Raw genomic sequence first — 12276 nt, 5'->3', positions numbered from 1 at the left:
CCATCTTTTGCCAGGAGAGGTTTATTTGCTGCCCAGGGCGCCCCCCCCCCCCCCCGCGCCCTGCACCCTTACAGTGACACAGTATGTGAGGTGAATGGGAGCAATGGCGCACAGCTGCAGTGCTGTGCGTTACCTCAGTGAAGAACAGTGAAGTCTTCTGCCGCCTCAGATGTCTTCTAACTTCTCATACTCACGTGGCTTCTACCTTCAGGCTCTGTGAGGAGGTCGGCGGCGCGGCTCCGGGACGGACGGCGAGGATGAGACCTGCGTACCAATCCCTCTGGAGCTAATGGTGTCCAGTAGCCTAAGAAGCAGAGCCTTTCAACTCACAGAAGTAGGACTGCTTCTCTCTCCTCAGTCCCACGATGCAGGGAGTCTGTTGCCAGCAGGCTCCCTGAAAATAAAAAACCTAACAAAATACTTTCTGTCAGAAACTCAGGAGAGCTTCTGAAAAGCACCCAGTCTCCTCTGGGCACAGTAATCAACTGAGGTCTGGACTCTGGAGGAGGGGCATAGAGGGAGGAGCCAGTGCACACCCAAATCCTAAAGTCTTTCTTAAAGTGCCCATATCTCCTGAGGAGCCCGTCTTTCCCCATGGTCCTTACGGAGTCCCCAGCATCCTCTAGGACGTAAGAGAAATATATATACATATATATATATATATATATATATATATATATAGACAGCATGCGACTGGCACTCTGAAACTGGTAAGAAAAAGGCTGACTATATACTATTTTCAAATGACAGGGCACCTGAGCATTATATACAATTCATGAGGAGTGCCAAACTTCTACAATCCTCTATGTATATATATATATATATATATATATATCCTCACCCCGCCGCACGTCATATGGGAAAATCCCATACCAGGGCCGCAACTAGGGGGGGCCTAGGGGGGCATGTGACCCGGGCGCTGGATGGATGGGGGCGCTGTGATCACTCTGAACCCCCCCCCCCATCCCGCTACGTGGATGCTGCAGTGCTTTGCCGGGATCAGAGCTCATGGATTGATTATGATGTCTGTGACAGTCTGTAACTATTGAGTGCCGAGCTGCTAATGCTCCTGTGTGCACGCTCAGATCTCCGTCTGGCCGGGCTGTGTGTGGCTGCACGGTTGATTCTATATCGGAGTGGGAGAAGGGACCTTCTGACGTACCTGGGGGAGGAGACACGTCACCAGGGGGAGGAGCTACGGCCGAACAGGGTACCCGAAAAGTACCCTTGCGGGCTCGCTTCGCTCGCCACGCTTCGGGCTCAGTGGCTCGCTCCGCTTCGCTCGCCACCTAATTACTAAAGGTAATAGTTGGTGGCGTGGATAGGAGAGCAACAGTCCCGCTGGCCTAGCTCCTCCCCCTTGTGTCGTGGCTCCTCCCCCTTACGGAAAAGGTCCCTTAGGCCACTTGGATCTAGCATCAACCGTGGCTGCACTGCGTGGCTGTAAATCACACTGCTGACAGGATGACCTGCTGTAAAGTCAGACAGTGAGTAAATGCTATTTCAGATAACATCATTGAATTTCTTTATAGACCCCTTTACGATCTAGGAACACACTTTTGGTGGCTAATGGGCACTGGGCATCTGGCGTTGGCTGGAGAGGCAGAAAATTGGCATGTCAGTAGAATAGAGTATGGATGTACACACCTGTACACACATGCTGTAGGTGTAGCATTCTCAACTGATACGCAGTCTACCTGTACAGTGGTTCATAATGACAATTTGTCATGTCTGCATGCATTAGGCTGGCATGTTATACACAGCATGTCAACAGTAACCATGTCAACATTTATCATGCCTACCAAGACCACATGTTGACATGAGAATGTCAACTTAATGTCCCTAATGGTTAAGCAGTCATATAAATCTAACCCCCCTCCCCCCCACACAGCCTAACCCTAACCGCGCCTGCAGCCCAACCCTGACCCTCCCAGCGTTGCCTATCCATTGGCATTCTGAGGATGTCGACACGTTGAATCATGTTGACATTCTGCTGTCAACATTATGAATGTCGACGGGAGGAGGCGCGACACTTTGCTGCTTTGCCCCGGGTGACAGAAATCATAGTTTCGGCCCTGCCATACATATACACAACCTCAGTACTGATATCAGTCTGGAAAAGGCACAGCAAACAAGAGTGGAATGACCCCGTGTCCACACACGGCACACGCCCTGGCACTGCTGCGTGGTCCCTCACTCACTCTACAGCGCCGTTACACAGGTCACGCCCATTTGAGTCCGGTACCGCCCGTAGTAGCGCCCACTGTGCCATCGGTCTATGGACACACAGCTGGTTGCCATGGTGATTCATCACTGTTTATCACGAAGGCACCGCCCAAGTAACCGCCCACCCCGGTCCAGCTCAGTCCCTGTGGCAGACTCCAGCTCCCGGGTCATTGGGGCAGAGCATGAGCACCGGTCCTCTCCACCTGGCTGTATTCTCCCTTGGGCAGCTCACCGGCATCGCAGCGGGACTCGGCAGGTAACGCCAGCGGGCACTCCTGTGGAACCACAAGTCTCAGCATTGCAGGATCAGATGATGGGACGTGTAGTACCGCCTCAGATGTACAGCCAGCAGTATTTATACACTCAGGGCGGGATGTGATTTCTCTATATAGGAAACTCAGCCTAATGTTGCGTTATAGTGTATAAACTGACATAGTAGTCATTATTCTAGATTGGAGTTTGCGCTCCCTGCAAAGCATGCCAGCTACAGTATGTGGTATTTTCATGAGGACTGGATTTGGGGAACACTATTCTAGGCAATGTGCAGTTTGGGCTTAGGAGGTAACAGTCCTATTAGCAGGGGGTGCAGGCAGTGTTAGACAACTAACCCAATATACATGTAATTTAAATGATAAAACTGCTTTAGTGGTGTTGATATACATTTAATATTAAATTATTTAGCATTATAGCATATAAAAAAAGTTACATTTCTCCCAGACAATTTACTATTATGTTTTATTAATTTATATTTGTAGATTGGTATTTATTTGGTACGGTCCTTTACCACTTTCAAACCCCTGTTTCATCAATGTTATTGCATTTAGTTGGGATATATGGTTAGTTTTCTTTATTTTTCCACTTAATTATTGTTTTGTTTTATGACCGTATGTTGTACCCAAAAGGATGTACAGGGTGACTTTCTTGGACTAATGTAATCTGAAGTCCCATCAGTCTACCTGTGTTGTGGGTTGTTGTTGTTTTTTTTTTTTAAATTGCATCCTATTATTTTCATCTCCAGAAAGAGATTTTTAAAGTTTGTAGAAAAGATTATTTCATCTTCTGTAAAAGGGCAAATACAAGGTAGTATACGCCTGGATGCTAGGAGAATGCAATTACCGCCTGTAAATAGTGATATTGCTCCTGGAAGATGATTGTAATCAGAGGTTTGATCATCTTGTAAATGTCTCATACTATCTAGAGCAGTGATTTTCAACCTTTTTTAACTTGCGGCACCCCGAACAATATTTTAAAATTGTCAAGACACACCATCAGCCCCCCACGGGGAAAAACACACATATTGGAATTCATTGGCCTCCACACGTGTAAAATGACACATACATTGGCCTCCTCAGAAAAAAACAATCAAATTGCTCTCCACATAAATTAATCACATTGCTCTCCACATAAATCACATTGGTCCCCACATAAATCGCATTGCTCCCCACATAAATCGCATTGCTCCCCACATAAATTACATTGCTCCCCACATAAATCACATTGCTCCCCACATAAATCATATTGTTCCCCACATAAATCAATCACATTGCTCCCCACATAAATCACATTAATCCCCACATACAGTAAATCACACTGCTCCCCGCGTGAATTACATTGTTCACCACAGGAATTAATCACATTGCTCCCCTCTCAAATTACATTGCTCCAAATTTATATCACATTGCTTCCCACATAAATCAATCACATTGCTCCCCACATAAATTACATTGCTCCCCACATAAATTACATTGCTCTCCACAGTAAAAATAAAATAACAAATATTGGCCCCTACTTGTCATCTGTCCTCCTCCCTGTCCTTCAGTGGTGGGAATTGCTCACAGTGCTGCGAGCACTGTGCAGCGGATGGGGACGGTGTGGGTGCAGGCGGGCGGTAAGGTGTGGAGGCAGGCGGGCTGGCTGGTGGGACATAGCGTTAATGACCTATGATGTCACAACGCCGCGTCTCCATGGAATAGGCCACGGCCTGTGCACAACTGATTCCCCCAGAAGAGCCCAGTCTTGCCTGGGCTCACAGTTTTGACGAGAACGGCAGCGGCTCTGACTTCGTGGCACACCTTACATCCGGTCCTGGCACCCATACCAGTTGAAAAAGCCTGATCTAGAGGCACACAACTCAGGACATGCTTGCTGGCTGCACTTTAACAGGATGTAGACGTTTAATGTAGGCCTACCAGTGTTGTAAAGGTTACATAGGTCCTTATATTAAGGTTGGGTATGAGTGATCGGCGGTTGGGATACCGCCGGTCACCATACCGACACCGGGATCTCGGTTTTTAGAATGCCGGCCCACACAGTGGCCTGGGTGGCTCGCTGCACTCTTTACAGGTTCTATTCCCACTCTATTGGTGTCGTGGACGTGAAGGTTTCGGTGTCCTGATTCTAAGTCTTTCTCTTTTGCCGGTCCCTTGTCTGCGACTTTATGCCACTTTAGACGCAACCATTGGTCGTGCCATAAAATCTTGCACCAGCCCCATGCTAGTTACATATTCTCCGTCAGAGTTTAGCCTCCAATAGGAACGACTGTGGGTCTCAGACACACCCATTTCTGCGACACACCTATGACACTCCGATAAGACGCCCATAAGATCGATGATTAAATAGCCACCTTCCGTCACCACCACGGAACACCCATTACACTTGTAATACATGTCAGTGTGTGTGGGTCACAATTGATCCTGCAACTATGGGGGTAATTCTGAGTTGATCGCAGCAAATCTAACTCTCTCTGCACATGATAGATTTGGGTGTGGTGAGTTCAATCTGCAATCTAAATTGCAGTGTAAAAATAAAGCAGCCAGTATTTACCCTGAACAGAAACAAAATAACCCACCCAAATCTAACTCTCTCTGCAAATGTTATATCTGCCCCCCGTACTGTATTCTCCAACTGTCTATCCCTATTTGCCCTTAGCAAATGGCCCGATTTTTCATAGAGAACAAACTATAGTGCAATTCTTATTAGTCTGCATTTAGGGGCTAATTCAGGTTGGATCGCAGTCGCTCCGTTTCCAGGGAGGAGACAGAGCATTGCGGGGACGGCGCGAACTGTGGGCGGAGGTGGATGAACGGGATGGTGTCGTGGCGCGTGATCACGGCGGCTGCGTGATGTCACACGCAGCCACTGCGATCAGGAAACTGGCAGGAGGCTCCCACAGTTTCTGCTAACAAACAGAAATTGCGAACGTTCCGCAATTTCTGCTTGTTCACCTGTGGGAGGCTCTGGTCAGCATGCTGGGCGACCTTGCCCAGCGATGGGCGGCCCCCAGCATGCGAACCAAAGGATAGCAAATTCTGCTGATTAGCAGAGTTTGCTATCCTCACTGAATTTGCCCCTTACAACGCAATCCCAACAATAACCATTGTTAATCTATATGTTTCTTAAACTAATATTTATTAAAGAAAAATAACCTTAAAATGTGAATAAATATTCCAAGTTAATCTAATTTAAAAATGTTTGCAGCATAGTAAAATTATTGTGATAAACAGTTGTAGATAGATAGATACTGTTTATACAGTATATATATATATATATATATATATATATATCCTATATAATAGCCCAGATCTGTGACTCTGTGCCTGTATGTATAATGCTGGGCGTGGCTAGGAGCTCTCATTGGGTTGGCAGCAGGTCTATCACACCCAGTCCACAGCTGATTGGGTGAGAAACGCCCTCCCACACAGGTTACATCCAATGGGAGGCTCTGCCTTTTGGCTGCTATGTGTTCCCAGAGCAAGATAAACAATGGGGCTGATGCAGCTGCAGCTCCAGGTCCACACCCCAAAATAAGCCCACTGCATCTGCAGCAACATACCCTCCAACAATTTAAACATAAAAATCGCTCTTAATTCGAAAAGGGGGCGTGGTCACATGTAAATGGGCGTGGCCACCCCCTTTCTCATACGCCCTAGAGGATGCTGGGGACTCCAAAAAGACCATGGGGGTATAGACGGGATCCGCAGGAGAAATGGGCACTTTAAGACTTTAAATGGGTGTGAACTGGCTCCTCCCTCTATGCCCCTCCTCCAGACCTCAGTTAGATTCTGTGCCCAGAGAGACTGGACACACACAGGGGAGCTCTCCTGAGTTTCTCTGTAAAAAGACTTTTGTTAGGTTTTTTATGTTCAGGGAGCTCTGCTGGCAGCAGGCTCCCTGCATCGTGGGACTGAGGGGAGAGAAGCAGACCTACTTCTGTGAGTTCAAAGGCTCTGCTTCTTAGGCTACTGGACACCATTAGCTCCAGAGGGTTCGATCACTTGGTGCGCCTAGCTGCTCGTTCCCGGAGCCGCGCCGTCACCCCCTCACAGAGACAGAAGAAAGAAGCCGGGTGAGTATTACGAAGAAAAGAAGACTTCAGTGACGGCAGAAGACTTCAGTATTGAGGTACCGCGCAGCGGTCGCGCTGCGCGCCATGCTCCCACACATGCATACGGCGGCACTAGCAGGGCGCAGGGGGGGGTGCCCTGGGCGGCATGAATACTGAAGTGACCACTGGCTAAAATATATATTAGAAGTGCCTAGGCACTAAGTATAGCCCCCGCCAGTATAAAAATTTTGAATATGAGTGGGACTGAAGTGCGCTGGTGAGGGGGCGTGGTTTAGCCCTCACAGCTACTTCTGTAAAAGTAACAGGGTGCAAAACGGGGGGTGGGGGGCACAGTAATTTGGTGCTATTATCATTTGATATAAAAGCGCTAACAGGTCTGAGGTAGTGTGTATAAAGTCTCAGTACCGGGATAGGCGCTGGGTTGTAAGCTGGTAAACTCCCTCTGTGTTTCTCTAACATGCTTTCCTGAGGGTCTGTCCCCTATAGCCCAGTGTGATTGTGCGTGTCGGTACATGTGTGTCGACATGTCTGAGGCTGAGTGCTCCTCCCCGGAGGAAGTTGGAGTGGGGGCAGATAAGCCGCTGGGAGTGACCCTGTCGGCACCGCCGACAGTTGATTGGGTAGATATGTTGAGTACGTTGAATGCATATGTGGCGTTATTGACTAAAAGGCTGGATAAATCTGATTCTCAGACCCAAACATGGAGAAAATCCATGGAGGACGCCTTGTCTCAGGTCCAGACCCCCTCGGGGTCACAAAAGCGTTCATTTACCCAGATAACAGATACCGACACGGACTCTGATTCCAGTGTCGACTGTAGTGATGCCAGATTGAATCCTAAACTGGTTAAGAGTATTCAGTACATGATTGTGCAATTAAAGACGTATTACATATCACAGAAGTCCCTACTATTCCTGATACAAGGGTCTGTTTGTACAAGGGAAAGAAACCTGAGGTAACTTTCCCCCCTCTCATGAGCTGAACGCTCTTTTTGAAAAAGCTTGGGAAACTCCTGAAAAAAAAGTTACAGATTCCCAAAAGAATTCTGATGCCATATCCATTCCCCTCTGAGGACAGGGAAAAGTGGGAGTCAACCCCCAATGTGTACAAAGCTCTGTCACGTCTGTCCAAAAAGGTGGCGCTTCCGTCTCCTGACACGGCTGCCGTAAAGGACCCTGCGGATCGTAAGCAGAAAACTACCTTAAAATCCATTTATGTCACTACGAGTACGCTGCTCAGACCTGCCATTGCGTCGGCATGGGTGAGTAGCGCTATTGGAAAGTGGGCAGATAACTTGGCATCTGACATAGATACCCTGGATAGGGGTAGCATTCTTTTGACTCTCGGTTATATCAGGGACGCTGCAGCCTACCTAAAGGATGCGGCGAGGGATATTGGCCTGTTGGGATCAAGGGCCAATGCCATGGCAGTCTCGGCCAGGAGAGCACTGTGGATTCATCTATGGAATGCTGATGCCGACTCTAAGAAAGCTATGGAGGCTCTCCCGTATAAAAGCGGTGTCTTATTTAGTGACGGCCTCGCTGATCTGGTATCTACGGCTACCGCAGGTAAGTCATCATTTCTACCTTATGTCCCTGCGCAACAGAAAAATATGCCTCAGATGCAGTCCTTTCGGCCCAATAAATACAAAAAAGGAAGAGGTTTGTCCTTCCTTGCCTCTAAAGGTAGAGGAAAAGGAAAGAGGTCACCTGCTGTGGCAGGCTCCCAGGAGCAGAAGTCCTCCCCGGCTTCTGCCAAGTCCACCGAATGATGCTGGGGCTCCTCTACAGGAGTCCGCACCGGTGGGGGCACGTCTCCAACTCTTTAGTCAGGTCTGGTTTCACTCGGACCTGGATCCTTGGGTGTTAGAAATAGTGTCCCAAGGGTACATACTGGAGTTTCAGGACGTGCCCCCCCACCGATTTTTCAAATCAGCCTTGCCAGTTTCTCTTCCGGAAAGGGAAGTAGTGTGCGCGGCAATACAAAAGCTGTGTCAACAGCAAGTCATTGTCACGGTACCCCCGTCACAACAGGGAGAAGGGTTTTATTCGAGCTGTTCGTCGTCCCGAAGCCGGATGGCTCGGTCAGACCGATTCTGAACTTAAAATCCCTCAATTTATATCTGAAAAGATTCAAATTCAAGATGGAATCTCTCCGAGCAGTGATCTCCAGTCTGGAAGGGGGGGATTTTATAGCGTCAGTCGACATCAAAGATGCCTACTTACATGTCCCAATATATCCTCCACATCAAGCTTACCTGAGGTTTGCTGTTCAGGATTGTCATTACCAATTTCTGACGTTGCCGTTTGGTCTTTCCATGGCTCCGAGTATTTTCTCCAAAGTGATGGCGGAAATGATGGTGCTCCTGCACAAGCAGGGTGTCACAATTATCCCGTACTTGGACGATCTCCTGATAAAGGCGAGATCAAAGGAGCAGTTACTAGGAAACGTTGCGCTATCCCTGACAGTCCTGCAACAACATGGTTGGATCCTAAATTTGCCAAAGTCACAGTTGGTTCCGACAACACGGCTGTCATTCTTGGGCATGATCCTGGACACGGAACTGCAGAGAGTGTTTCTCCCAGGGGAAAAAGCTCTGGAAATCCAGAACATGGTCAAGGAGATTCTGAAATCGGCAAAAATGTCGATTCATCAATGCACTCGGGTGCGGGGGAAGATGGTGGCAGCCTATGAAGCCATTCCGTTTGGCAGGTTCCATGCCAGGGTGTTTCAGTGGGAACTGTTGGACAAGTGGTCCGGGTCTCACCTGCACATGCACCGGAAAATAAGCCTATCTTCCAGGACCAGAGTATCTCTCCTGTAGTGGCTCCAAAGTTCTCACCTCCTAGAGAGACGCAGGTTCGGGATCCAGGATTGGGTCCTGGTGACCACGGATGCAAGTCTCCGAGGCTGGGGAGCAGTCACACAGGGGGAAAATTTCCAAGGAAAATGGTCAAGCCAGGAAGCTTGTCTGCACATAAACGTTCTGGAATTAAGAGCCATCTATAACGGCCTTCTACAAGCGGAACATCTTCTTCGCGGTCTGCCCGTCCTGATTCAGTCGGACAACATAACAGCAGTGGCATACATAAACCGCCAGGGTGGAACAAAGAGCAGAGCGGCGATGGTGGGGGCCACAAAGGTTCTCCGCTGGGCGGAAAAACATGCAAGCGCTCTGTCAGCGGTCTTCATTCCGGGCATGGACAACTGGGAAGCAGACTTCCTCAGCAGACACGATCTCCATCCAGGAGAGTGGGGTCTTCATCGAGAATTCTTTGCAGAAGTGACAAGTCATTGAGGAATTCCTCAAATAGAGATGATGGCGTCTCGCCTCCACAAGAAGCTTCAGAGATATTGTTCCAGGTCGAGCGACCCTCAAACCAGTGCAGTGGACGCCCTGGTGACACCGTGGGTGTTTCAGTCGGTATATGTGTTCCCTCCACTTCCACTCATTCCAAAGGTGATAAGGATCATAAGACGAACAAGGGTTCAGGCGATACTCATTGTTCCAGATTGGCCACGCAGTGCCTGGTTTCTGGATCTTCAGGAATTACTCGTAGAAGATCCCTGGCCTCTTCCGCTAAGAGAGGACCTGTTACAGCAAGGGCCATGCGTGTTCCAAGACTTACCGCGGTTGCGTTTGACGGCGTGGCGGTTGAACGCCAAATCCTAGCTCGAAAGGGTATTCCCAGTGAAGTCATCCCCACTCTTCTTAAAGCTAGAAAGGAGGTAACGGCGAAGCATTATCACCGTATTTGGAGAAAATATGTGTCTTGGTGTGAATCCAAGAAGGCTCCTACGGAAGAATTTCAGCTGGGTCGTTTTCTCCATTTTTTGCAAGCGGGTGTGGATGCGGGCCTAAAGTTAGGCTCCATTAAAGTGCAGATTTCGGCCTTATCAATTTTCTTTCAAAAAGAATTGGCCGCCCTTCCAGAGGTTCAGACTTTCGTGAAAGGAGTGCTGCACATCCAACCTCCATTTGTGCCCCCAGTGGCACCATGGGACCTTAACGTGGTGTTGCAGTTTCTTATGTCACACTGGTATGAACCTTTACGAAAGGTTGAGTTAAAATTTCTCACTTGGAAAGTGGTCATGCTTTTGGCCTTGGCGTCCGCAAGGCGGGTGTCGGAATTAGTGGCTTTGTCTCACAAGAGCCCCTATTTGATTTTCCATTTGGATAGAGCGGAATTGAGAACTCGTCAACAATTTCTGCCAAAGGTTGTTTCTTCGTTTCACATGAACCAGCCTATTGTGGTGCCTGTGGCTACTAAAGCCTTGGCTGATTCGAAGTCTCTCGATGTAGTCAGAGCTTTGAAAATTTATGTCGCCAGAACGGCTCAGATTAGGAAAACGGAGGCTCTGTTTATCCTGTATGCTCCCAACAAAATTGGGGCTCCTGCTTCTAAGCAGACTATTGCACACTGGATCTGTAATACGATTCAGCATGCTCATTCTACGGCTGAATTGCCGTTACCGAAGTCGGTGAGGGCCCATTCTACCAGGAAGGTGGGCTCATCTTGGGCGGCTGCCCGAGGAGTCTCGGCGGTTCAACTTTGCCGAGCAGCTACTTGGTCGGGTTCAAACACTTTTGCTAAGTTCTACAAGTTTGATGCCCTGGCTGATGAGGACCTCATGTTTGCTCAATCAGTGCTGCAGAGTCATCCGCACTCTCCCGCCCGGTCTGGAGCTTTGGTATAAACCCCATGGTCCTTTTGGAGTCCCCAGCATCCTCTAGGACGTATCAGAAAATAGGATTTTAATACCTACCGGTAAATCCTTTTCTCTTAGTCCGTAGAGGATGCTGGGCGCCCGTCCCAGTGCGGACTCTATCTGCAGTACTTGTCGATAGTTATTGCTTGTGTTACACAGAGGTTGTGTTTCGGTTATGTTCAGCCTGTTGCTGTTTTTGGTTCATGCTGTTAACTGGCATCTTCTTAAAAGCCATGTTGTACGGTGTGTTGTGGTGTGAGCTGGTACGTATCTCACCCTTAGTTTAACAAAAATCCTTTTCCTCGAAATGTCCGTCTCCCTGGGCACAGTTCCTATAACTGAGGTCTGGAGGAGGGGCATAGAGGGAGGAGCCAGTTCACACCCATTTAAAGTCTTAAAGTGCCCATGTCTCCTGCGGATCCCGTCTATACCCCATGGTCCTTTTGGAGTCCCCAGCATCCTTTACGGACTAAGAGAAAAGGATTTACCGGTAGGTATTAAAATCCTATTTTTCCTATACTTTCAATGGAAGTTTGGAGAGCCAAAAATCGGTATAGACCATAAAAAAAAGGTACTGTACCTGCCAAAAAGGTACAGTTGGATGGTATGCCACTGCATCTGCAGCAAGTCTCTGCGCTGTAGATAGGGGGGAAAAAATCCTTTTACTGCAGCGTTCTATGTCCTGCTGCAAGTCCGCCTATCCCCTTTGGCATCAACAATCCCCACTCCCTAGCTGCGGCGCAGGTGGAACAAAAGCTGCTGCGGCCACCGACATATATGTGTATGAAAGCGGCGCATCGGAAGGCTTTCATAGCCCTCCCAGCGCCGCATACTCTCTGAGCCCTGGAGCCTCCTCTGTGTGTGATGTCATAGAAGTGCCTCCCCACCACAGCCGTGCCCAGATCCCCAGAGGCCCTGACTCCGAAACACAGCACCTGGCCTGCTGGCCTGAGAGCCCCGAGATGGCTAATGTAACGGATAGAGTGGGTGATATC

The 12276-nt window shown here is 48.6% G+C and overlaps 1 protein-coding gene across 2 annotated transcripts in view; it reads left to right on the top strand.

Moving 5' to 3' along the window:
- The first annotated feature begins 2148 nt into the window (after positions 1-2148).
- Positions 2149-12276, top strand: part of NSUN7 (NOP2/Sun RNA methyltransferase family member 7) — a 421001-nt gene continuing 410873 nt past the window's right edge. Inside the window, exon 1 of one of the 2 annotated variants that reach the window (XM_063921029.1) lies at positions 2149-2482. The gene's annotated coding sequence lies outside the window, so the exon portion shown is untranslated. The remainder of the gene's footprint in view (positions 2483-12276) is intronic. The other variant, XM_063921030.1, reaches the window with a different exon arrangement.

Source organism: Pseudophryne corroboree, chromosome 1 (assembly GCF_028390025.1).
Source record: "Pseudophryne corroboree isolate aPseCor3 chromosome 1, aPseCor3.hap2, whole genome shotgun sequence".
NCBI lineage: Eukaryota > Metazoa > Chordata > Amphibia > Anura > Myobatrachidae > Pseudophryne > Pseudophryne corroboree.
Note: the sequence above shows the minus strand (reverse complement) of the source record. Positions and strands in the feature narration are given on the sequence as shown.